This window comes from Staurois parvus, unplaced genomic scaffold, assembly GCF_062004578.1.
Source record: "Staurois parvus isolate SC_StPar_1 unplaced genomic scaffold, SC_StPar_1.0 ptg000519l, whole genome shotgun sequence".
NCBI lineage: Eukaryota > Metazoa > Chordata > Amphibia > Anura > Ranidae > Staurois > Staurois parvus.
Genome location: NW_028318315.1, coordinates 1,150,147 through 1,176,409, shown reverse-complemented (window position 1 = coordinate 1,176,409; position 26,263 = coordinate 1,150,147). Strand labels below are relative to the sequence as shown.

Here is a 26,263-nt window from a genome sequence, read left to right as displayed (position 1 = left end):
CCTGGTTTGATGAGTCTCAATTTCAGCAGCAACATTGAGATGGTAGGGTTAGAATTTGGCAAAAACATGAAAGCATGGATCCATCCTGCCTTGTATCCACGGTTCAGGCTGGTGGTGGTGGTGTCACAGTGTGGTGGATCCATCCTGCCTTGTAGCAATGATTGAGGCTGGTGGTGGTGGTGTCATGGTGTCGTGGATCCATCCTGCCTTGTATCAACGGTTCAGGCTGGTGGTGTCATGGTGTGGTGGATCCATCTTGCCTTGTATCAACGGTTCAGGCTGGTGGTGGTGGTGTCATAGTGTGGTGGATCCATCCTGCCTTGTGTCAATGGTTCAGGCTGGTGGTGGTAGTGTCATGGTGTGGTGGATCCATTCTGCCTTGCATCCACGGTTCAGGCTGGTGATGGTGGTGTCATAGTGTGGTGGATCCATTCTGCCTTGTATCCACGGTTCAGGCTGGTGGTGGTGGTGTCATAGTGTGGTGGATCCATCCTGCCTTGTATCAACGGATCAGGCTGGTGGTGTAATGATGTGGGGGAGATTTCTTTGGCCAATTTGGGTCCCTTAGTACCAACTGAGCATTGTTTAAATGCCGCAGCCTACCTGAGTAGTGTTGCTGACCATGTCCATCCCTTTATGACTACAGTGTCCCCATCTTCTGATGGCTCCTTACAGCAGGATAGTGCACCATGTCACAAAGCTCCAATCATCTCCAACTTGTTTCTTGAACATGACAATGAGGTCACTGTACTCCAATGGCCTCCACAGTCACCAGATCTCCATCCAATAGAGCACCTTTGGGATATGGTGAAATGGGAGATTGGCATCATGGATGTGCAGCCAACAAATCTGCAGCAACTGCGTGATGCTATCATGTCAATATGGACCATAATCTCTGAGGAACATTTCCAACACCTTGTTGAATCTATGCCATAAGCAGGTCAGAGGAAAGCCAGGGTCTTGTCAAACTGCCTACTTCCTCATTTTGACAGGTGTCCCACCCACTCCACCAACTTCTGATTTTTGACCAGTTCACTGCACTTCACCTCTGGTTTAGGCCAACCCACTCTACATTACATCCTGGTTTGGCTGGTGGCCACATCCACGCTTCAGGTTCTGACTGATGATCATAACCCCTATTGAGTATGATAACTTTTTTTAGACTTCTGTTAACATGACCAGCATGGGGGCCTGCTTAGATATACAGTATATGACAATGTGTCTAGATATGTCCGGACATACACTCGCTGGCCACTTGGAGCTTTGTGACATGTGTGATCCTGTTGGAAGGAGCCATCAGAAGATGGGGACACTGGAGTCATAAAAGAATGGACATGGTCAGCAACAATACTCAGGTAGGCCGTGGCATATAAACAATGCTCAGTTGGTACTAAGGGGCCCAAAATGGCCAAGAAAATCTCCCCCACACCATGACACCACCACCAGCCTGAACTGTTGATCCAAGGCAGGATCTGATCCTACCATCTGATTGTCGCAGCTGAAATCCAGACTCATCAGACCAGGCAACGTTTTTCCAATCTTCTGTTGTCCAGTTTTTGGTGGACCTGAGCAAACTGTAGCCTCCGTTTCCTGTTCTTAGCTGACAGGAGTGGCACGGGTGTGGTCTTCTGCTGCTATAGCCCATCTGATTCAAGGTTGGATGTGTTGTGTGTTCAGAGATGGTATTCTGCATACCTTGGTTGTGACGAGCGGTTGAGTTACGGTTGACATTCTCCCATAACTGTGCCCCCCCGCCAGTTCCTGGGGTATGCATCGGGCATGCTCTGTGATCGCTGTGTTCTTTGGACACATCTGATCTCATATTGAGGTCAAGGGCCAATCATAGCGACCCTTTACCATGTGATCAGCTGTGTCCAATCACAGCTGATCAGAGTGTAAACAGACTTGTTGGTTAGCGGCAGTCTTTTCCTCATGCGCTGCAACAGTGTGAGGAAATGAGAGTCGGTAACCTGGCAATTCTCACAGGCACGTTTACACTGATCATCAGTGCCCATCAGTGCTGCCTATCAATGCAGTATCATCAGTGCAGCCTGTCAGTACCCATCAGTGCTGCCTCATCAGTTCCCATCAGTGCTGCCTATCAATGCAGTATCAGTGCCTCCTCATCAGTGCCCATCGGTGCAGTCTGTCAGTGCCGCCTATCAATGCAGTATCATCAATGCCCATCGGTGCCACATCATCAGTGCAGCCTGTCAGTGCCCATCAGTGCTGCCTATCAATGCAGTATCATCAGTTCAATCTGTCAGTGCCCATCAGTGCTGCCTCATCAGTTCCCATCAGTGCTGCCTATCAATGCAGTATCAGTGCCTCCTCATCAGTGCCCATCGGTGCAGTCTGTCAGTGCCGCCTATCAATGCAGTATCATCAATGCCCATCGGTGCCGCATCATCAGTGCAGCCTGTCAGTGCCCATCAGTGCTGCCTCATCAGTGCCCATCAGTGCTGCCTATCAATGCAGTATCATCAGTTCAATCTGTCAGTGCCCATCAGTGCTGCCTCATCAGTTCCCATCAGTGCTGCCTATCAATGCAGTATCAGTGCCTCCTCATCAGTGCCCATCGGTGCAGTCTGTCAGTGCCGCCTATCTATGCAGTATCATCAATGCCCATCGGTGCCACACCATCAGTGCAGCCTGTCAGTGCCCATCAGTGCTGCCTCATCAGTTCCCATATGTGCTGCCTATCAATGCAGTATCATCAGTTCAGTCTGTCAGTGCCCATCAGTGCTGCCTCATCAGTTCCCATCAGTGCTGCCTATAATGCAGTATCATATTTGCCTATCGGGGCCACATCATCAGGGCAGCCTGTCAGTGCCGCCTCATCAGTTCACATCAGTGCTTCTTATCAATGCAGTATCATCAGTGCCACCTCATCAGTTCCCATAAGTGCTGCCTCATCAGTTCTCATCAGTGAAGAAAAAAAGTACTGATTTACAAAATTTTCTAACAGAAATTAAAACTTTTTTTGTCAAAACGTTTGGTCTTTATTTTCTTTGTTTAGCAATATATAAGATCTATCTGTCATTTGGGTACAGTGTTACATAACAGTAATCGCTATACCCAGAAATCTCTATAAATCAAAGAATAGCGGAGGATTTCCCCCCCTTCCTGACCAGGTCATTTTTTGCATTATGGCGCTGCGTTACTTTAACTGACAATTGCGCGGTCATGCAACGCCGCACCCAAATTAAATTTCTGTCCTTTTTTCCCACGAATTGAGCCTTCTTTTGCTGTTATTTGATCGCCTGTGCGTTTTATTTTTTGCACTATAAAAAAAAAGCAACAATTTTGAGAAAAAAAACAATATTTTTGACTTTTTGCTATTAAACATATCCAGTAAAAAAAAAAAAAAAAAAATCAAATATCATAAATTTAGGCCGAAATGTACTCTGCTCCATGTCTTTGTGGGAAAAAAAACCCCCAATACATGTAAATGAATTGTTTTATGTGAAGGTCATAGCGTCTACAAATGGCGGTATAGATACTGGGATTTTTTTTTTTTTTACTAGTAATGGCGGCGATCAGAGACTTATAGTGGGACTGTGGAGGACATTCTGACACTAAGGGGGGGGAACTGACTTGGTGGCACTGACATCCCCAGTGACACCAATACAGTGATCAGTGCTAATAAAAAGCACTGACACTGTACTAATAGCACTGGGCAGGAAGGGGTTAACATGAGGGGTGATCAAAGGGTTAACTCTGTGCAGGGAGTGTTTTACTAGAGGTGTGTGCTTCACTGTAATCACACTGCTATGCAGAGCCATACAAAGTAGTGTACAGAAGCTGACGGGAGAGAACTGTATTGTAATACCTGGTGATCACCGGGTGCCGGCGAGTAATCACCAGCCAGGACCCAGTGATTGACAGCCGAAGCCGCAAATAGCGGCGCAGGTAGGGCATGCCCCCTACCCAGAAATGCAAAATCACAAATATATGTGATTTTGTTCACCCCTGCTGCTTGGTAGCAGAATATCTGCTATAGGGCAGCAGGAAAGCAGTTACTTCTGTGAAGAACATTTCCCACACCTAGGAATACGACTTCTCCTCCATGTGAAAATTCTGATTTGTGTGAAGATGGGACACCAGTGATAAACATTTCCCTCACTCATGGAAGGAATGCGGCTTCTCACATGTGAGATATTTGATGCTTGACAAGGGCTGATTTCTTTGAATAACGTTTCCCACACTCAAAACAGGAATAAGGCTTCTCTCCTGTGTGAGATCTTTGATGTCGAACAAGGATTGATTTCTGTGAAAAACATTTCCTGCATTCAGGACAGGAATACGGCTTCTCCCCCGTGTGAATCCTTTGATGTGTGCAAAGATTCCACTTTTCTGAAAAACACTTCCCGCACTCAGGACAGCAGTAAGGCTTCTCCCCGGTGTGAGATCTCTGATGTCTAAGAAGGACTGATTTCTCTGTAAAGCATTTCCCGCACTCAGGACAGGAACATTGCTTGTTCCCTTTGTGAAACCTCTGATGTCTGTAAAGATGGGACAATTGTGAGAAAGATTTCCCACACTCTGGACATAAATATGGCTTCTCCCCCGTGTGAGAACTCTGATGACTGTAAAGATTCCACTTCTTTGAAAAATGTTTCCCACACTCAGGACAGGAATACAGCTTTTTGCCCTTATGAGATCTGTAATGTATGACAAGTTCTGAGTTATGAAAGAAACATTTCCCGCACTCAGAACAGGAATGAGGCTTCCCACCCGTGTGAGATCTCTGATGTACAGTAAGATTTGATTCAGAGCGAAAACTTTCCCCACATTCAGGACAGGAAAATGTCTCCTCCCCCTGAATTCCAGCACCATCCCTCACAGTACGAGGTTGCTCAGAGTCAGAGGGATTTGATGGTCCATCCACACTGTGAAGTCCACCATCCATAGCTGAGATCATTGTCTTTTCTCCTCCACAATCTCTTGTGATCTCCTCATCTTCCATTTTACAGCCTGGAGATAAAGTGAGATGATCCTTTGAGGGTTTCTCGATGGCGTGTCCTGGAAAAATATAAAAACAAGATCAATAGATACGAGAAGGTTAGATTACTTATATCAAGATTCTGGATCAGGCAGGTTTTAGTGAGCAGATGTTCTCTGTAGATGTCCCAACCAGCTGTGACTTCCCCTCTTCAGTAAAAGGTCCTTTGGTCCTCCCCCCAGATCACTTCTACATTTCCCCAGCCTTGTCAGAAGAGCAGGAATCAATGGGGACTGGGAGGGGCATGCTCTTCACACAACCACAAGCCTAGGCACTGGGTCATGTGATCTCTGATAATGAAGAGGTTCAAAGTTCAGACTTGTAGAGCCTTTAGTAGAGAACAAGAGACCATAGGCCTAGGCATCGGCATCAAATCAAGATTCCATCTGGATCAGGTAGGTTTTAGTGAGCAGATGTTCTCTGTAGATGTCCCAACCAGCTGTGACTTCCCCTCTTCAGTAAAAGGTCCTTTGGTCCTCCCCCCAGATCACTTCTACAGTAAAAGGTCCTTTGGTCCTCTCCCCCAGATTACTTCTACGTGGTGGTGGGGGGAGCTGATTTTTGTGTTGCTTAGGGCAGCATGGAACCTAAATACACCACTGGTCTGCAGCACAGAGAAGGGGGTTTATCTGAGAGGAAAGAAGATCTAATGTGCAGGACGGGTATCAGTGCAAGGTGAGTATTATCAACCTATGACATCACTCATCTCCCGCCCTACTCTGGACCAATCAGTGTGCAGGAACAGAGCAGAGATAACAGAAGAATATATTGTGGCTCACCTGTGCTGATCTCTGTAGGAGTGTCCTCCTCTTTGAATGTCCTCATCATTCCAGCCTCCTCCGTATATTGCTGATCATCCCTCACATACGTCTCTTCTACTTCACCCTCAACTTTCATCTTCATCAGATCTTCACCCTAAACCAACAGAATGGCAGAAATAACATCTGTAATATAGAAGGATTTATGATGTGAGATCACATAGAAAATATCATCTTGTAGAGTCCACACATCGTCTCCACATGTCAGAGTGTTCCATCACTTTATGTTCCAGACCCTCAACTCCACCGACCTGATGATGGTGAGGGATGGTGTGACCTTCCTGTGTGGAATCCCGGGAATACAGAGGACGGGGACATCTCTCTGGTGGGTTCCCATTACTGGATCCATCTACCTGATGATGGTGAGGGATGGTGTGACCTTCCTGTGTGGAATCCTGGGAATACAGAGGACGGGGACATCTCTCTGGTGGGATCATGGTATTAGGTAGCTCCATCATAATGTCTTTGTAGAGATCCTTGTGTCCCTCAGAAAGCTCCTCCATGGCTCCACACTCATCATCCTCCTCTTTAAATTCTTCAATAACAATATTATAATCTCCGAGGTTTCCACTCGGAGTATATAATAAACATTCATTGTAACAAACATGCTGTGTATACATTATAACTACCAATAATTGTCAATCGCCTACCTGATGATGGTGAGGGATGGTGTGACCTTCCTGTGTGGAATCCCGGGAATACAGAGGACGGGGACATCTCTCTGGTGGGTTCCCATGACTGGATCCATCTGTAGGAAACACACACACTGACTGAATCCATTGTTTCTATGTGTTTATCAGATGATGGGGGATCTAGGTGGATCCTCCGTACTGCTCTCTCCTTTACAATAAAGTCTCCTCTTACCCGGTGATGTGAGGGGCGGCTGATTGTCCATCATGACGTCCTTGTAGAGATCCTTGTGTCCTTCTAAATACTCCCACTCCTCCATGGAGAAATAGACAGTGACACCCTGACACCTTATAGGAACCTGACACACACAATGATACAGTCACCATCCAGACACATCCCTTGTCTGTTACTGGAGAATGTCCCAGAATTCCCGGCACCGCTCACCTCTCCTGTCAGCAGCTCCATCATCTTCTTGGTGACTTCTAGAATCTTCTGCATGTTGTGTCTCTCAGGGTTTAGGGAGTCACATGGAGGCACTGTGATGGTCATATGATCACCTGACTTCAGAAGAGGAAATCTCTGTATTCAAACAAAAATGGTAATATGTCACATTCCCAGAATCCTCCTCACCTCCCCGGTCAGGTCTGTGTTTTATTAATAGCGATGAGAGTGATGTCATGTGACCTCCCAGAATCCTCCTCACCTCTCCGGTCAGGTCTGCGTTTTATTAATAGCGATGAGTGATGTCATGTGACCTCCCAGAATCCTCCTCACCTCTCCGGTCAGGTCCATGTTTATTAATAGAGATGAGTGATGTCATGTGACCTCCCAGAATCCTCCTCACCTCTCCGGTCAGGTCTGCGTTTTATTAATAGAGATAAGAGTGATGTCATGTGACCTCCCAGAATCCTCCTCACCTCTCCGGTCAGGTCTGCGTTTTATTAATAGCGATGAGAGTGATGTCATGTGACCTCCCAGAATCCTCCTCACCTCTCCGGTCAGGTCCGTGTTTATTAATAGAGATGAGTGATGTCATGTGACCTCCCAGAATCCTCCTCACCTCTCCGGTCAGGTCCGTGTTTATTAATAGAGATGAGTGATGTCATGTGACCTCCCAGAATCCTCCTCACCTCTCCGGTCAGGTCTGCATTTTATTAATAGAGATAAGAGTGATGTCATGTGACCTCCCAGAATCCTCCTCACCTCTCCGGTCAGGTCTGCATTTTATTAATAGAGATAAGAGTGATGTCATGTGACCTCCCAGAATCCTCCTCACCTCTCCGGTCAGCAGGTAGATGATCTCCAGGGTGAGGTTTAGTATCCTCTCAGTCATGTGACTCCGGTCCTCCTCCATCCTCATTGATGTGGTCATGTGATCTATGTGGGTTTCTCTGTAGATGGATAGCAGAGAATTATCTGGATGGTATTGGTTGCAAAATTCTAAGATGGGGGTACTAAGGTGTTTATACGTGGGTTGCCTTCAGTGACAATTAGAACAGGTAGATTGGTTACTTAGGGGTCTATTTGAAAAAAAAAAAAATAGCCATTCATCCAGCAAATCTTCATGTACAATCGTTCTGTGCATATTTGGCTCCCCCCCTCCAAAGCACCTTGTCCCCATGTTGATGGGGACAAGGGCCTCTTCCCCACAACCCTGGGCTGTGGTTGTGGGAGTCTGTGAGCAGGGGGCTTATCGGAATCTGGAAGCTCCCTTTAACAAGGGGGCCCCCAGATCCCGGCCCCCCCATGTGAATGAGCATGGGGTACATGGTACCGCTACCCATTCACAAAAAAAAAAAGTGTAGTTTAAACTTATGTTCGACTCGAACATGCAGCCTATCCCTAGTTGTAAGACCGGCCCCAGCCTAGGCTCTCGGCTCACCCTGGCTCTGGTGGTCACAGGTCTTCTGACATCATCAAGACCTATGAGGATCCCATAGCCCTTCTCTAGATGTGAGCACACTGAGGGACAGTCCACTGCTACAACGTAGTTGAGTGTCATTTGTCGGGGAAGAAGAGACTCATCACGACCCTGTAGACACAACCAGAGCATTTACCCCTTGCAGTGGGACTAACCCTGCTATGCAAAGGTTTAATGCGAGTCTAGGTCCATGGCATTTCTCCATTCACCGGAGATCAGCTCTAACAACCTGAAATCTGGGGAATTTTTTAATTAGTCACTGACATTAAAAAATCTGTATTTTTTGCTAGGAAAATACTTATTCCTCCCCCACAATGTTTTTTTTTTTTTTTCTTTAAACAAGGGCCATGTAGGATAAAATGTTTGTATTTGCACCCACATGGAAGAAAAATATATTTAAAAAATATTCTTCCCAAATATATTGCCATATATTTGAAATGCTAAAATTTTGGCCATTTTCAATATATTTCAATATATATATATATATATATATATCAAAATCTGAAGAATATATTTAAAAAATATATATTTTTAAAATATATTCTTCAGGGCTTTTGAGAGTACCGTAATACAGAGTACCGAGTAAGATTATCGCCTACCCAGTAAAGGCACTTCTGAACTATACTGGACTATGGGGGGGGGGGGGGGGGGGTGACATTTTGCGAGGCAGACCTCCCTCATGGAAGAAAAATATATTTTAAAAATATTCTTCCCAAATATATTGACATATATTTGAAATACTACAATTTTGGCCATATTCAATATATTCAAAAAATAAATAAATTATATATATATATGACAGCACAGTGGCTTAATGGTTAGCACTTCCACCTGGCAGTACTTGGGTCATTGGTTCAAATCCCAACCACGGCACCACCTGCCTGGAGTTTGCATGTTCTCCCTGTGCCTGCGTGGGTTTCCTCCGGGTATTCTGGTTTCCTCCCACACTCCAAAGACATGATGGTAGCTTGTCTCCTGTCTAAATTGTCCCTAGTATGTGTATGTATGAATGTGAGTTAGGGACCTTAGATTGTACGCCCCTTGAGGGTTAGGGACTGATGTGAATGTACAATATATATGTAAAGTGCTGCATAAATTGGCAGCGCTATATAAGTACCTGAAATATATATATATATATATATATATATATATATATATATATATATATATATATATATATACTGCAAAATCTGAAGAATATATTTAAAAAATATATCTTTTTTAAATATATTCTTCAGATTTTCTTTACATATAAAAAAGTTATTTTAACATATTTTTTTACAAAAATTTGTAAATGTATTTTTTTTTTACAGACATATAGTATATTTGAAAAGTATTTTAAAAAATATTTTTCATATATTTTGTAATAAAAACACATTTCAACATGCTATATCCAGTATATATACAGTTGTGTCCAAAATTATTCAACCCCCAATGCTGTAAAGGGGTTTAGGGACTATAGTGTACATTTGGAATTGTATTCAGAATCAAATCCTACAAGGACGTTGTAACTACCCAAATGCAACTAAAATGACATCAATTGTTTATGTAATACAGTAGTAAATGGTTCTTATGTGGTTTCTTCATTGCCACAATTATTCAACCCCTTAAAGACTACCACTCTGAAGAACAGAGGTTCATACAGGTGCTTTCCATCAGGTATTGAAAACACCTGTGGATGTCACCGAGCAGCAATCAAGCATAATAAGCACCAATTAGGCAGCTTTAAAATGACTGTGATACTCAGCTCCTTCTAGACATTTACTGGTGTGGTTACAAACATGGTGAAGGCAAGAGAATGGTCCAGGAAGACAAGAGAAGAGGTGATTTCTCTTCACAGGAAGGGCAATGGCTATAAGAAGATTGCAAAGATGTTAAACATACCAAGAGACACCTTAGGAAGCATCATTCGCAAATTCAAGGCAAAGGGCACTGTTGAAACGCTACCTGGTCGTGGCAGAAAGAAGATGCTGACTTCGACTGCTGTGCGCTACCTGAAGCGTAGAGTGGAGAGAAGTCCCCGTGTGACTGCTGAGGAACTGAGAAAAGATTTGTCAGATGTGGGTACAGAAGTTTCAGCCCAGACAATAAGACGCACACTGCGTAATGAAGGCCTCCGTGCCAGAACTCCCAGGCGTACCCCCTTGCTGTCTCCAAAGAATAAGAAGAGTCGACTGCAGTATGCCAAAAGCCATGTGGACAAACCACAAAAGTTGTGGGATAGTGTTCTGTGGACTGATGAAACAAAATTAGAACTGTTTGGGCCCATGGATCAACGCTATGTTTGGAGGAGGAAGAACAAGGCCTATGATGAAAAGAACACCTTGCCTACTGTGAAGCATGGTGGAGGGTCAATCATGCTTTGGGGCTGTTTTGCTTCTGCAGGTACAGGGAAGCTTCAGCGTGTGCAAGGTACCATGAATTCTCTTCAGTACCAGGAGATATTGGATGGAAACGTGATGCAGTCCGTCACACACCTGAGGCTTGGGAGACGTTGGACCTTTCAACAGGACAATGATCCCAAGCATACCTCCAAGTCCACTAGAGCATGGTTGCAGAGGAAAGGCTGGAACATTTTGGAGTGGCCATCGCAGTCACCAGACTTAAATCCGATTGAGAACCTCTGGTGGGACTTAAAGAAAGCAGTTGCAGTGCGCAAGCCTAAGAATGTGACTGAACTGGAGGCCTTTGCCCATGAAGAATGGGCGAAGATACCCGTAGATCGCTGCAAGACACTTGTGTCAAGCTATGCTTCACGTTTAAAAGCTGTTATAACTGTAAAAGGATGCTGTACTAAGTACTAAGATTGAATGTCACTTGGGGGTTGAATAAAACTGATAATGCTGTGAGCACAGAAAAGACATTTGTGGTTATTTCATTATAACTGTTATGTTATATTTGTCTGACCTACAAGTGCCTCTTTAATGTAAATGTAAGCAAGATGACTGAATGATCAAAAGCAATGTCAAACTGGCCAAAACACTCAATTTCAGTGGGGGTTGAATAATTTTGGACACAACTGTATATATATATACATACACACATATACATACATATATATATATATATATATACATACGTCACAGCGGTCACATGATCAGGAAAGGTCCCGATCGAAAGAGGAGACCACGACCTTTCCATGAGTACCGGACATGTGTGCTGGGAGCGCTCTCAGCACATATGTTTTTTGTTAATTGAACGCAAATGTGCGGCCGCTCAGCGTCTAGGCCAAGACACCGGGAGGCCGCACATTTGTGTGCTGCCGGCGTGAAGAGGTTAAGGTGAGAAGGTAACACCAAAACATTTTGGCCAGTAAGTGGGGGAATGTTGTGCCCCTGAAGGGGTTAATCTGGGTTCCCACACTATATATGTGTGTATCATCATCTGCTGGAGATAAAAGACGTCACAGTGACTATGGAGGAAGAGGACGGACGTGACTATGGAGGAAGAGGACGGACGTGACCATGGAGGAAGAGGACGGACGTGACTACGGAGGAAGAGGACGGACGTGACTACGGAGGAAGAGGACGGACGTGACTACGGAGGAAGAGGACGGACGTGACTGTGGAGGAAGAGGACGAACGTGACTGTGGAGGAAGGGGACGGACGTGGCTACGGAGGAAGGGGACGGACGTGGCTACGGAGGAAGAGGACGGACGTGACTACGGGGGAAGAGCACGGACGTGACTACGGGGGAAGAGGACGGACGTGACTACGGGGGAAGAGGACGGACGTGACTACGGGGGAAGAGGACGGACGTGACTACGGGGGAAGAGGACGGACGTGACTACGGGGGAAGAGGACGGACGTGTCTATGGGGGAAGAGGACGGACGTGACTACGGAGGAAGAACGTGACTACGGAGGAAGAACGTGACTACGGAGGAAGAGGACGGAAGTGACTACGGAGGAAGAGGACGGAAGTGACTACGGAGGAAGAGGACGGACGTGACTACGGAGGAAGAGGACGGACGTGACTACGGAGGAAGAGGACGGACGTGACTGTGGAGGAAGAGGACGGACGTGACTACGGGGGAAGAGGACGGACGTGACTACGGGGGAAGAGGACGGACGTGACTATGGGGGAAGAGGACGGACGTGACGGGGGGTTACTGGGTGTAAATAGGAAATAACATCTTATTACCTCCTCTGCTGCAACTTCCACCAACGTCTCCTCTCTACTTCCTCCCCACTCACCCGGAACTTCCTGTTTAAAAGTGACATCACTTCCTGTCTGGGTAGGAGTGAGTTCACCATCTTGCGGAGCTCAGAGGAACTGCAGCTCTGAGAAACATCTCCTATAACTTAATATACACTATATTGCCCGCATTATTGGCAGGCCGCCCTTTCCACACACATGACCTTTAATGGCCCCCCAGTCTTAGTCCGTAGGGTTCAATATTGAGTTGGCCCCGCCCTTTGCAGCTATAACAGCTTCAACTCTTCTGGGAAGGCCGTCCACAAGGTTTAGGAGGGTGTCTATGGGAAGGTTGGACCATTCTTCCAGAAGCACATTTGTTAGGTCAGGCACTGATGTTGGGGGAGGAGGCCTGGCTCGCAGTCTCCGCTCTAATTCATCCTAAAGGTGTTCTATGGGGTTGAGGTCAGGACTCTGTGCAGGCCAGTCAAGTTCCTCCACCCCAAACTGGCTCCTCCATGTCTTTATGGACCTTGCTTTGTGCACTGGTGTGCAGCCATGTTGGAACAGGAAGGGGCCGTCCCCAAACTCTTCCTTCAAAGTGGGAAGAATGAAATTGTCCAAAATGTCTTGGTATGCTGATGCCTTAAGAGTTCCCTCCACTGGAACTAGGAGGCCAAGCCCAACCCCTGAAAAACACCCCCACACCATAATTCCCCCTCCACCAAACTTTACACTTGGCACAATGCAGTCAGGCAAGTACCGTTCTGCTGGCAACCACCAAACCCAGACACGTCCATCAGATTGCCAGACAGAGAAGCATGATTGGTCACTCCAGAGAACATGTCTCCACTGCTCTAGAGTCCAGTGGCGGCGTGCTTTACACCACGGCATCCAACACTTTGCATTGCACTTGGTGATGTAAGGCTTGGATGCAGCTGCTCGGCCATGTAAACCCATTCCATGAAGCTCTCTACGCACTGTTGTTGTGCTCATCTGAAGGCCACACCAAGTTTGGTCTTTAGCTATTGACTCTGCAGACAGTTGGTGACTTCTGCACACTGTGCGCTTCATCATGCACTGACCCCGCTCTGTCATGTGACGTGGCCTACCACTTGGTGGCTGAGTTGCTGTTGTCCCCAGTTGCTTCCACTTTGTTATAATCCCACTAACAGTTGAGCGTGGAATATTTAGTAGCCAGGAAATGTCACGGATGGACTTATTGCCCAGGTGACAACCTATCACGGGACCACGCTTGGAGTCACTGAGCTCCTGAGAGCGACCCATTCTTTCACCAATGTTTGTAGAAGCAGTGTGCATGCCTAGGTGATGATTGTATACAGTGCATCCAGGAAGTATTCCCAGCGCTTAACTTTGGCCACATTTTGTTACGTTACACCCTTATTCCAAAATGGATTAAATTAATTTTTTTCCTCAACATTCTACTAACAATACCCCATAATGACAATGTGAAAGAAGTTCGTTTTGAAATCTTTGCAATTTACTAAAAATAAAAACCAAAAAAACCCCCATGTACACAAGTATTCACAGCCATTCCAATGGCACTCAAAATTGATCTCTGGTGCATCCTGTTCCCACTGATCATCCTTGAGATGTTTCCACAACTTGATTGGAGTCCACCTGTGGGAAATTCAGTTGATTGGACATGATTAGGAAAGGCATAAACCTGTCTATAGAAGGTCCCACAGGTAACAGTGCATGTCAGACCACAAACCAAGCCATGAAGTCCAAGGAATTGTCCGTAGACCTCCGAGACAAGATTGTATGAAGGCACAGGTCTGGGGAAGGTACAGAAACATTTCTGCAGCATTGAAGGTCCCAATGAGCACATTGGCCTCCATCATCTGTGAATGGAAGAAGTTTGGAATCACCAGGAATCTTCCTAGCGTGGGCCGACCGGCCAAAATGAGCGATTCAGGGAGAAGGGCCTTAGCCAGGGAGGTAACCAAGCACCCAATGGTCACGCTGAAAGAGCTCCAGTGTTTTTGTGGAGAGGAGAACCTTTCAGAAGAACAACCATCTCTGCAGCACTCCACCAATCAGGCCTGTATGGTAGAGTGGCCAGACGGAAGCCACTACTCAGCAAAAGCAGGCAGCTTGCCTGGAGTTTGCCAAAAGGCACCTGAGGGACTCTTAGACCATGAGAAACAAAACTCTCTGGTCTGATGAAACAAAGATTGAACTCTTTGGCCTGAATGCCAAGCGTCATGTCTGGAGGAAACCAGGCACCGCTCACCACCTGGCCAATACCATCCCTACAGTGAAGCATGGTGGTGGCAGCATCATGCTGTGGAGATGTTTTTCAGCGGCAGGAACTGGGAGACTAGTCATGATCGAAGGAAAGATGAATGCAGCAATGTACAGGGACATCCTTGACGAAAATCTGTTCCAGAGCGCTCTGGACCTTAGACTGGGGCGACGGTTCATCTTTCAACAGGACAACAACCCGAAGCACACAGCCCACATAACAAAGGAGTGGCTACAGGCCAACTCTTGAATGTCCTGGAGTGGCCCAGCCAGAGCCTAGACTTGAACCCGATTGAACATCTCTGGAGAGATCTGGAAATGGCTGTGCACCGACGCTCCCCATCCAACCTGATGGAGCTTGAGAGGTACTGCAAAGAAGAATGGGAGAAATTGCCCAAAAATAGGTGTGCCAAGCTTGTAGCATCATACTCCAAATGACTTGAGGCTGTAATTGGTGCTAAAGTGGCTTCAACAAAGGATTGAGCAAAGGCGGGGAATACTTATGTACATGGGGGGTTTTCGTTATTTTTAATAAATTGCAAAGATTTCAAAACAAACTTCTTTCACGTTGTCATTATGGGTTGTTTGTAGAATGTTGAGGGAAAAAACAAATTTAATCCGTTTTGGAATAAGGCTGTAACATAACAAAATGTGTCAAAAGTTAAGCGCTGGGAATACTTTCTGGATGCACTGTGCAGCTGTGGCCATAGAGGTGATTGGAACACCCAAATCCAATGATTTGGAGGGCTGTCCCAATACTTAAATCTATAACATATAAGTGGGGTCATCTCCACTCCCACCAAGGGGGACAGAAATATATGACTGTCTAGTCCAGTCATTCTCAGCCAGGTTCCTTCGAAGGTTTCTAGGAGTTCCTTGAGAAATGAACAACTTCTGTCTCTTAATAACAATTGGCATCATTGATCTGTAAGGGGGGCTTCCCACTGATGATGATGTAAGAATGTCCTTCTCCCACTGGTCACCAATGTAAGAAACCACCACACTGACCACTGATGTAAGGGGGTCCTTCTCCCATTGGTCACCAGTGTAATGGACCACTACACTTACCACTGATATAAGGGGGGTCCTTCTCCCATTGGTCACCAATGTAAGGGACCAGTACACTGATCACTGATGTAAGGGGATTCTTCTCCCATTGGTCCCCAGTGTAAGAGACCACTACACTGACCACTAATATAAGGGGGTTCTTCTCCCATTGGTCACCAATGTAAGATACCACCACACTGACCACTAATATAAGGGGGTCCTTCTCCCACTGGTCACCAATGTAAGAGACCACCACACTGACCACTAATATAAGGGGGTCCTTCTTCCACTGGTCACCAATGTAAGAGACTACTACACTGACCACTAATATAAGGGGGTCTTTCTCCCACTGGTCACCAATGTAAGGGACTACTACACTGATCACTGGTGTAAGGGGATCCTTCTTTCATTGGTCACCAGTGTAATGGACCACTACATTTACCTCTGATATAAGGGGGTCTGTCTCCCATCGGTCACCAATGTTAGAGACCACCACACAGACCACTGATGTAAGGGGATCCTTCTTTCAATGGTCACCAGTGTAATGGACCACTACATTTACCTCTGCTATAACGGGGCCTGTCTCTTATTGGCCACCAATGTAAGGGACCACTACACTGACCACTACTATAAGGGGGTCCTTCTCCCACTGCTCACCAATGTAAGAGACCACTACACTGACCACTGATGTAAGATCCTTTTTTCATTGGTCACCAGTGTAATGGACCACCACACTGACCACTGATATAAGGGGGTCATTCTCTCATTTGTTATCAGTGTAGTGGACCACTACACTGACCACTGATATAAGGGGTCCGTTTCCCATTGGTCACCAATGTAAGGGACCACTACACTGACCACTAGGAATGAGCTCCTAGATTGAACCCAGGTTCAGACTGAACTTGACTTGTTCTGAGGTTCAGCACACAGCCAATTAAATGGGTATTTAGCCGAGACAAACCTCTAGCTACAATAATTCTACAGCTGTTAAATGTGATAGCTTCCACCCCGGATGGTTGTTAGGGATTAGCCTGGCAAAGTGAGCATAGGGGGACGTGTGTAAGTGAGTGCACACCCTCCTGAACCATACCAGGCCATGTGCCCTTAACAGAGGGGAGAGTATCTTGCCAAATTCAATTACTACTGGTTGGAAAGCTGAACAAGTCCAATGTATGAGCTCATATCGGGGAACATGAAGAATCTGTACAACATAAGACATCAGGAAATGTATATCTGTCTGCAGAACACTGGGGAGATATTGGAACTAATTCATGTTCACCTGGAAATCATCAAAAGGAGAAAGTCCATATAAACCGTGAGATTGGTCAGAGACTCATTGGTGTCATTCTGGGCATGGCCAGACTAGGTCTTGGTTACAGAGTGAAGGGTGATGCCGCTCATACGATATGGAACCCTCATCTCCATCATGGACATTTCATTCACCTTCTTTTTCTTCTTAGTAAATATAATAGAAATCTTCACAGTCATACAGAAGAGGTAGTCATACAAAAGCCCAGCAACCCAATAGTAGTGGAAGGAGTGGTCTGGTGACATTTACACAGCTGCCACAAATTAATGTTTATTATGTATATTTCCTATGATTGTCAGCACCATCTAGTGGCTATAATATAGTATTTTCCAGACTGAGGTATTTCAGTTAAATACTGCATTGTGGCCACTAGATGGAGCTGACAATCATAGGAAGCGAACACATTGCAGGGATTATTTGTGATGACTGTATAAATTCTCAGACATTCATTCTTTGGACTCTCATACAAACGCTCTTCTGTTTGGACAGGTCCGGGGTCAAGGGGATAAAAAGTTTTCCAGAATGAACTTAAACTGGTAAGACTAGATGGGAAAGCCACCAGCGTGTACCATCTTTGGTTCCTCTGTAGGCCAAAAATTTTTTGGCATAGATTAGGAGGGCGAAAGGGAGGTCCAAAATTCCCCCAACATGTCTATAGGTGGCATAGGCGCCAACCTCCTTTTTGTGAAAGGGTTGAAGAAGGCTACCTGTCAAGGATTCCCCCACACGCCACACCGACTAGCTAACCAAGGCGCGCACGTGCGGCCGTGACTTGTGGTAAGAGGGAATAAGGGGGACTTAACTTTGAATATATTAAACCGTATATAAGACCAGCCGTGATATACTTTCACAGCCCGCACTACCTCTTGGCCACCACCAGAGGGAGACTCCAATCCAGATGGCTGACCACACACTGGCAGATACAAATCTTATATACAATCTGGTGCACTAATTAGAGTTGAGAAGCAGCTTAGCAATCACACACCCTTCTAAGGTCCCTCCAGCTATCCTACAAGCCAGAACCCCGGTGTTAATCACTCTTCCACTGTCCACACCCCCCCCACACCAGACACACCACAAAAGGTAGCCTGCCACCACCCAACAGTTTATCCGCAGAACAGTCTGCTGGGACACCCCACACACACAGATCTCCATCTGGCAGATCTGTTACCTTTTACAATCTGCACACAATCTGCCAACACACAGTGCAATTGCATACAGATTGGCAATGAGCTTTACCGAGCGTTTAAAGGCACTAAAATACAATACAATCTAATCTCTCCAATCTAATCTCTCCGGAGATATGAGCCCGTGCTTAAATACACAGAAGTCACTAATTAATTTTAAGATTTAATATCCTGAAAGTGGGCAGTGCATAAAATATGTATAAAGTATAAAAAGTTACAGAAATACAAAAAATACAAGAAGACACACAAATGACTATTCACTCTAAAATAGAAAGGGAATAAAACAGAATAAAACTTTCACCAAGATTTACCCTGCGACTGGAGCAAGTAAGGGAAAGTCAGCAATCCGTTAGTCGATCGGCCAGCTCCATTCGAATCACAATGCCCAAATGTCCGTGTCCTCAATTTATGGGGATATGGACGTAGGCGGGTCATTAGTCCTCAGTCAATTGACCCTGGGGGGTGTTCCTGTACCCGCCCACAGGATGTTCTGGGGGCTGACCTGCCCCAAGTCAATCGGACCAAGACTGACTTGCATCACCAAGTCGGAGTTTGGATTTCCGACACCAGCGCATCAGTCCGATCACGACAGTACCAATCACTGTTCGGCTGTCGCAATCCAGCGCTACCTAACCATTTCCTGGCATTCTACCTAAGCCAAAAATACGTTTTTTATATGCTGATAGAACCCACAGAGTGCCCAATCAGAAGGAAGTATTTTCATCTCTCTGCAAGTAATATTTTAGCTTTTATGAGAGATGAAACATTTCCTTTGATCCCCTGATATACTTGAAAGCTCTGGTCTCCCGCTGTCATGAAGCCAACCTATCTCCAGCAGTTTCCTTCCTGGTTTCCCCAGAAGGTGACAAACCTTATTAGCACCCAGGTTTCACTTCCAGCCTGAGGAAGCTGCTCTGTCTCTTTTCGAATGTTAATTGATGACCATCTGTGTCTGAGTACCTATGACTGAATAAATCTTTAATGACAAGGACTGAAACCACATTTAGGATTACATATTGCTACAGGTCACATTTTATCTACTCAAATCTGTACATTTTATGTCACACTACCTATATCAAGTACCTATCTGAGGCTTAGCATGTTCATAATGAACAGACCAGGACTCAAATAGGTATTCAATTGGGGTGCCTCCTATGTACGGGAAGCTCAGAGCTCTGCGGTGTGCAGCCAAAGTCAAAATGGGGTACAGAGGTAGACTGCAGTTGGACCTGCTAGGTGACAGTGGCCCTTTAACTACAGGTGGATAGCACTTTCCCCCAGTGCAGCTGTCTTTCCCCCATGAATTTGACCCATGGGATCAGGTAGTTCAGGGTGAGCTCAGTGAGGGAAAGTCCTTCAACGGCTGTGTTGTGTGTCCGATGCACACCCAATGTCAGTGCTAGCTGAGGAGCCAAGAATGCTCTTGGGGGTTGGACCTCCCATCCCCCCCCTTATCTACACCCCTGGGTTGTTGCTCTTATCACTGTCCTAGTGATATTTTTTTTGTCCTGTCTGATGTAATACCTTCTAGGCAAGGCAAATCATTGGCAGGGAGTACCAAGATGTGATGACTTACTTTGGTTGGTTGGCTTTTTCTGGTTTAACATTGTAGAAAAGTTCTATCTGCTCCCTTACTCTATACAGGTCCTTTTCCTGGTATGTTCCAAACTTTTCGTGTCCTCCCCTTTCCACCAAATTCCTTACCAGACCCCATTCTCCATACTGTAGGACCACTCCTGTCACCACTATTATCGAACAACCTTGTTGGACCATCTTCAAGTTTCTTCCTGCACCTGCCTGTATCAGATATTATACATTTTGTGCTAGAGCAGTAACCTGCACAGTTTTTCGTACAAATGATGCATGAGTGGTGCTGCCATAGTCTATGGCCTCTTTCATCTCTTGTGCCTGTGTGACATTGGTCTTGGGTAATTAGAGACCATCAGGACCACTCAGCCAGACCCACCTCTCTGCTTCTACTCTGTTTTAGTACCTTTCTCTAGAATAGAATCATCAGTTACTGATCAGTCTGAAATGTATGGCTTGATATCCCTTCCAATGTTATATATGTTTTGTTTAACCCCTGTATTGTCTGTGATGAAATACTGCTTCAACCAGGTTCTTAGCACTTGAGATGCCTTCAGTACTTTAGGCTTGTTCTTCAATGTGAAGCCACCTTCTGTGTGTTGCAATGGTTTGTCTTCTCTGAGGGTTGGTTGGTGATCTCCCACTGCACTTACTCCATATTGCCAAAAGTATTGGGCCAGCCCTCCAAATCATGTGATTCAGGTATTCCACAGGTGTATACAATCAAGCCCCTAGGCATGCAGACTGCTTCTACAGACATTTGTGAAAGAATGGGTCGCTCTCAGGAGCTCAGTGACTCCAAGCGTGGTCCCGTGATAGGTGGTCACCTGTGCAATAAGTCCATCCGTGACATTTCCTGGCTACTAAATATTCCACGCTCAACCGTTAGTGGGATTATAACAAAGTGGAAGCAACTGGGAACAACAGCAACTCAGCCACCAAGTGGAAGGCCACGTCACATGACAGAGCGGGGTCAGTGCATGCTGAAGCACACAGTGCGCAGAAGTCACCAACTGTCTGCAAAGCCAATAGCTAAAGACCTCCAAACTTGGTGTGGCCTTCAGATGAGCCCAACAACAGTGCGTAGAGAGCTTTATGGAATGGGTTTCCATGGCCGAGAAGCTGCAACCAAGCCTTACATCACCAAGTGCAATGCAAAGCATCGGATGCCGTGGTGTAAAGCACGCCGCCACTGGACTCTAGAGCAGAGGAGACGTGTTCTCTGGAGTGACGAATCACACTTCTCCGTCTGTCAATCCGAAGGATGTGTCTGGGTTCGGCGGTTGCCAGGAGAACGGTACTTGCCTGACTGCATTGTGCCAAGTGTAAAGTTTTGTGGAGGGGGGATTATGGTGTGGGGTTGTTTTTCAGGGGTTGGGCTTGGCCCCCTAGTTCCAGTGAAGGGAACTCTTAAGGTGACATTTTGGACAATTTCATGCTCCCAACTTTGTGGGAAGAGTTTGGGGATGGCCCCTTCCTGTTCCAACATGACTGCCCCCCAGTGCACAAAGCAAGGTCCATAAAGACATGGAGGAGCCAGTTTGGGGTGGAGGAACTTGACTGGCCTGCACAGAGTCCTGACCTCAACCCCATAGAACACCTTTGGGATGAATTAGAGTGGAGACTGTGAGCCAGGCCTCCTCCCCCGACATCAGTGCCTGACCTGACAAATGTGCTTCTGGAAGAATGGTCCAACATTCCCATAGACACCCTCCTAAACCTTGTGGACGGCCTTCCCAGAAGAGTTGAAGCTGTTATAGCTGCAAAGGGCGGGGCCAACTCAATATTGAACCCTACGGACTAAGACTGGGAGGCCATTAAAGGTCATGTGTGTGGAAAGGCCGGCCAATACCTTTGGCAATATAGTGTATATTAGGATTTCCAGAGCTGCTTTCTCTTATCAAAGACAAAACTCGTTCTTTGATCTGGAGCAGGAATGCCACACCTCGGTCTTCTCCTGGAAGGTGTTCCATGATGTACCCACAGATCTCCATCTCACTTCAACCTGTAGTTTGAAGAACTTCTTTACTCTGTCTGATGATCGTCAGCTTCACCTAGTGGCCATGATGTGGTCATTTTCCTAAATTGCCCCAATTAGGAAAAATGTCACATCGAGGCCACTAGGTGAAGCTAATAGTCATGGGAAGTTGCTGTAATATATAAAATATGTCCAGAATTTGCAACTGCTGGTGAATGCTGGTCATGTTCATCCAACACATTTTTCATAAACAGACCTCTAAGTGTTTGTGAAATCTCCCACCACAAAATGTACTCAGCCAATGAAAGGTGATGACTCCATTTTTATTCTTCTCCTGCCATCAATGGCCAACCCGGTCCCACACTTCATCCATGTCTTTGGTGACCTCTGATCTCCTTATGAACTGTTTCTTCCATGATGAAGATCAGCCATGGAGTATATCTGAGGTGTATATCAGGGTGTGCTTCTTCCCCACATGAGAGCTGGGATGTCCAGCAACATTTATCTAGAAGACATTTCCCGCACTCAAGGCACTAATACACCTCCAGGGTTGTGTGGGACCCCTTAGGTGCAGAAAGATGAGACCTCAGTAAATAACTATTCCCTCACTCAGATAATGTGGCTTCTCCCTAGTGTGAGATCATTGATGTGTGCCTAGTGCAGATTTAAAGAAAAAACATTTTCCGCACTCAGGACAAGAATGCGACTTCTCCCGTGTGCAATCACGAATTACTGTAAAGACTGGACCTCTTTGAAAAACATTTCCAGAACTCAGGACAGGAATACAGCTTCTCTCCCTCTGTGAGATTTCAGATGTGTAACAAGTTGGACTTTATGTACAAAACATTTCCCGCACTCAGAACAGGAATACGCCTTCTCACCCGTGTGCAGTCTCTTATGATAGAAAAGACTGGACTTCTCTAAAAAACATTTCCCGCACTCCGGACAGGAATATGTCTTCTCCCCCGTGTGATATTTCTGATGTCTGTAAAGACTGGATTTTTCTGAAAAACATTTCCCACACTCAGGACAGGAATTGGGTTTTTCTCCCGTGTGAGATCGCTGATGTTTGACAAGATCTGATTTTTGTACAAAACTTTTCCCGCACTCAGAACAGGAATATGCCTTCTCGCCCGTGTGCAGTTTCTGATGATAGTAAAGACCAGACTTCCCTGAAAAACACTTCTGGCACTCAGGACAGGAATACGGCTTCTCCCCCGTGTGAGATTTCTTATGTCTGGAAAGATGTGATTTAAATGAAAAACATGTCCCGCACTCAGGACAGGAAAATGGCTTTTCACCTGTGTGAGACCTCTGATGTGTATCAAATTGTGATTTTTGTATAAAACATTTCCCACACTCAGAACAGGAATACGGCTTATCACCTGTGTGTAATCTCTGATGATGGGTAAGACTGGACTTCTGTGAAAAACATTTCCCGCACTCAGGACAGGAATATGGCTTCTCACCAGTGTGAGACCTCTGATGTGTGTAAAGATTGGACTTCTCGGAAAAACATTTTCCGCACTCAGAACAGGAATATGCTTTCGCCTTGTGAGACCTCTGATGTCTGACAAGTTCTGATTTACATACAAAACATTTTTGGCACTCAGGACAAGAATACGGCTTCTGCACCTTGTGACATCGTTGGTGTCTGTAAAGACTGGATGTATGGTAAAAACATTTCCCACACTCAGGACAGGAATATGGTTTTTTCCCTGTGTGAGATCTTACATGCTCATCAAGACCAGATTTAAATTGGAATCCCTTCCCGCACTCAGGACAGGAAAAGATCTTCCCTGTTGGAAAGCCGGCCCGGTCCCGCACAGTCTGAGGTTCCTCAGGATACGAGGAATCCGATGGTCCATCTACACTGGGTGGTGCCAGATGGACATTGGAGGGAGCCGGGTTTTCTCCTGGACTATACTGTGTGATGTCCTCATCTTCTACTTTCCAGTCTGGAGACAAAGTGAGACAATCCTCGGAGGTTTTCCTCATCTCCCGGCCATGGACTAAAATACAAAGACAAAGAGGATTACTAGACAGGAGCTGATTGGTTCCCCCAAACCAGGACTCCGCCCACATCAGGCAGCTTGGTCTCTGAAGAGCTTACAATTCCACCCTCAAGGGAACTAGGAAATGGCTCCTCTGATCTCCTACCAGGTCATTTCTTTATTCATGGACCTTAGTCAGAGAGTGAGGAAACAACCAGAACTGTCTTTTATAGGAGGGACAGTAATGAGGGGATTATAGGACGAGGGTCCCCACCCCCTCTATCACTCATCGCCATCTTCCCAACACAAGAAGTACTGCACTTCCTTATTTACTCCATGATTTAGTCATGAAGAACAGCGGGGCTGAGCCCCACCAGAGGCCAGAGAGTGAGGATGGGGGGAGAACAACCAAGATGAAGACTGGACTGATCCTGAAGACCACCATCATTGGGGTATTGACTCCTCCCTCATTATCACTTTCTGTTTAAGGGTCCAAAGTTGGAGGATGATATCACATTATTATCACCATGTAAAAGTCTGTGCTCCAATCAAAACAGCAGATATCAAATAAAAACTCTATCTGAATCTACACTCACTTCACTACCGTGAGTGAGGAAACAACCAGAACTGTCTTTTATTGGAGTGACAGTGATGCGGGGATTATGGGATGTGTGTCAGCACCCCCTCTACCACGCACGCTGCTTATTTAGTCCATGATTTTTTTTGTTCTCTAAATGAAATAATTTTTTTTTTAAATACATTTAGTCGTGAATAACAGCAGGGCTGAGCATTGAATGTATAAAGCGCAAGAGGCAGGACTATGTAATCTACACCAGAGTATATACTGAAAGGGTCAGGACTATGAAATGTACATCTGGAGGAAAAGCGATGTAATCTCCAAACACGGAAAGGTTTCTTCACAGTGAGAGCTGTGAAAATGTGGAATAGACTCCCTCAAGAGTTGGTTGTGGCCAGCTCAGTGGATTGCTGTAGGAAAGTCCTGGATTCTTTCTTGGATACACAGAATATAACATTTATAGGTAAAGTTGATCCAGGGAACATCCGATTGCCTCTCGGGGGATCAGGAAGGATTTTTTTCCCCAGCAGGAGCAAATTGGATCATGCTTTGCTGGGGTTTTTGCCTTCCTCTGGATCAACTGTGGGTGTAGGATTATAGCTTTTTTTTTTTTTTTTTTTTTTTTTTTTTTTTAATTGTTTGAACTGGATGGACTTTTGTCTTTTTCCACCCAGGCTAACTATGTAACTATGTAAGATAAAATATATATTGCAGCAATCAGAACTATTCATTGTACAACATAGCATATACATTACCATAGGACTATGTACTGTACAAGCACGCACGGTCAGATCAGGGGTTGGGACTGTCCTATTATGCAGCAAAGTGCAATGGTCAGGAGTAAGTCCTTGTGTTGTTTGAAGTGCCCTCATAATAGTGGTGTTCAGTAATCAGTGGCAACGTAAATGTTTACTTACCTTGGACAAAGGTCCCCAACCGCCGCTTCCTTCTTCCTCAGACTGCCCTACAGCTATCCAGGTGGAGTCTTGAGGGATATCCCTCCACCTTCCACTATTTATTTATTTATTTCAGGTACTTATATAGCGATGTCAATTTACACAGCACTTTACATATATATAGTACATTCACATCAGTCCCTAACCCTCAAGGGGTGTAATCTAAGGGCCCTAACTCACATTCATACATACATATACTAGGGCCAGTTTAGACAGGAACCAATTAACCTACCAGCATGTCTTTGGAGTGTAGGAGGAAACCGGATTACCCGGAGGAAACCCACACAGGCACAGGGAGAACATGCAAACTCCAAACAGGTGGTGCTGTGGTTGGGATTCGAACCAACGACCTGAGTACCGCCAGACGGAAGTGCTAACCATTTAGCCACTGTGCTGCCCAAACATCACAGGAAGTGACCCGGCAAGGCCGGCCATACATGGGTCAATTTCCGAACAATTTTTCATTCGAAAATCACACCTAAGAATAATCGGGTGATTTTTCTCTGTTACTGGGGCAATGGCACCGGACGATTTTCATGGTTCCTCCCCATTTTGTTTATCGGGCATGCTGGAAAACCAGAGTTAGGCTTACCGGTAACTCCTTTTCTATGAGTCTTCCAGGACAGCCCCTTAAGACGTAGAGCTCCTCCCTCCAGGTCAGGAAACATGCAATACCCCACGCCTAAAAAGGCGGATCTCCAGGCCTCCATCCCGTTTTTCCCCGAGAACTACCGGAAGACACAAACATTTAAGTAACCACAGATACATCACTTGTACATCTTCAGGGTGGGAAATCACGGCTGTCCTGGAAGACTCATAGAAAAGGAGTTACCGGTAAGCCTAACTCTGG

General features: G+C 45.7%; 1 pseudogene across 1 annotated transcript in view; it reads right to left on the bottom strand.

Moving 5' to 3' along the window:
• Window positions 1-4,126: 4,126 nt before the first annotated feature.
• LOC149451823 (uncharacterized) overlaps window positions 4,127-26,263 on the bottom strand; it is a 29,353-nt pseudogene continuing 7,216 nt past the window's right edge. The window contains exons 3-6 of the transcript XR_016314981.1: window positions 22,661-23,898; window positions 8,336-8,485; window positions 5,785-5,920; window positions 4,127-5,025 (exon numbers count right to left, since the gene is read on the bottom strand). The product of XR_016314981.1 is annotated as an uncharacterized LOC149451823 (transcript). The remainder of the gene's footprint in view (window positions 5,026-5,784; window positions 5,921-8,335; window positions 8,486-22,660; window positions 23,899-26,263) is intronic.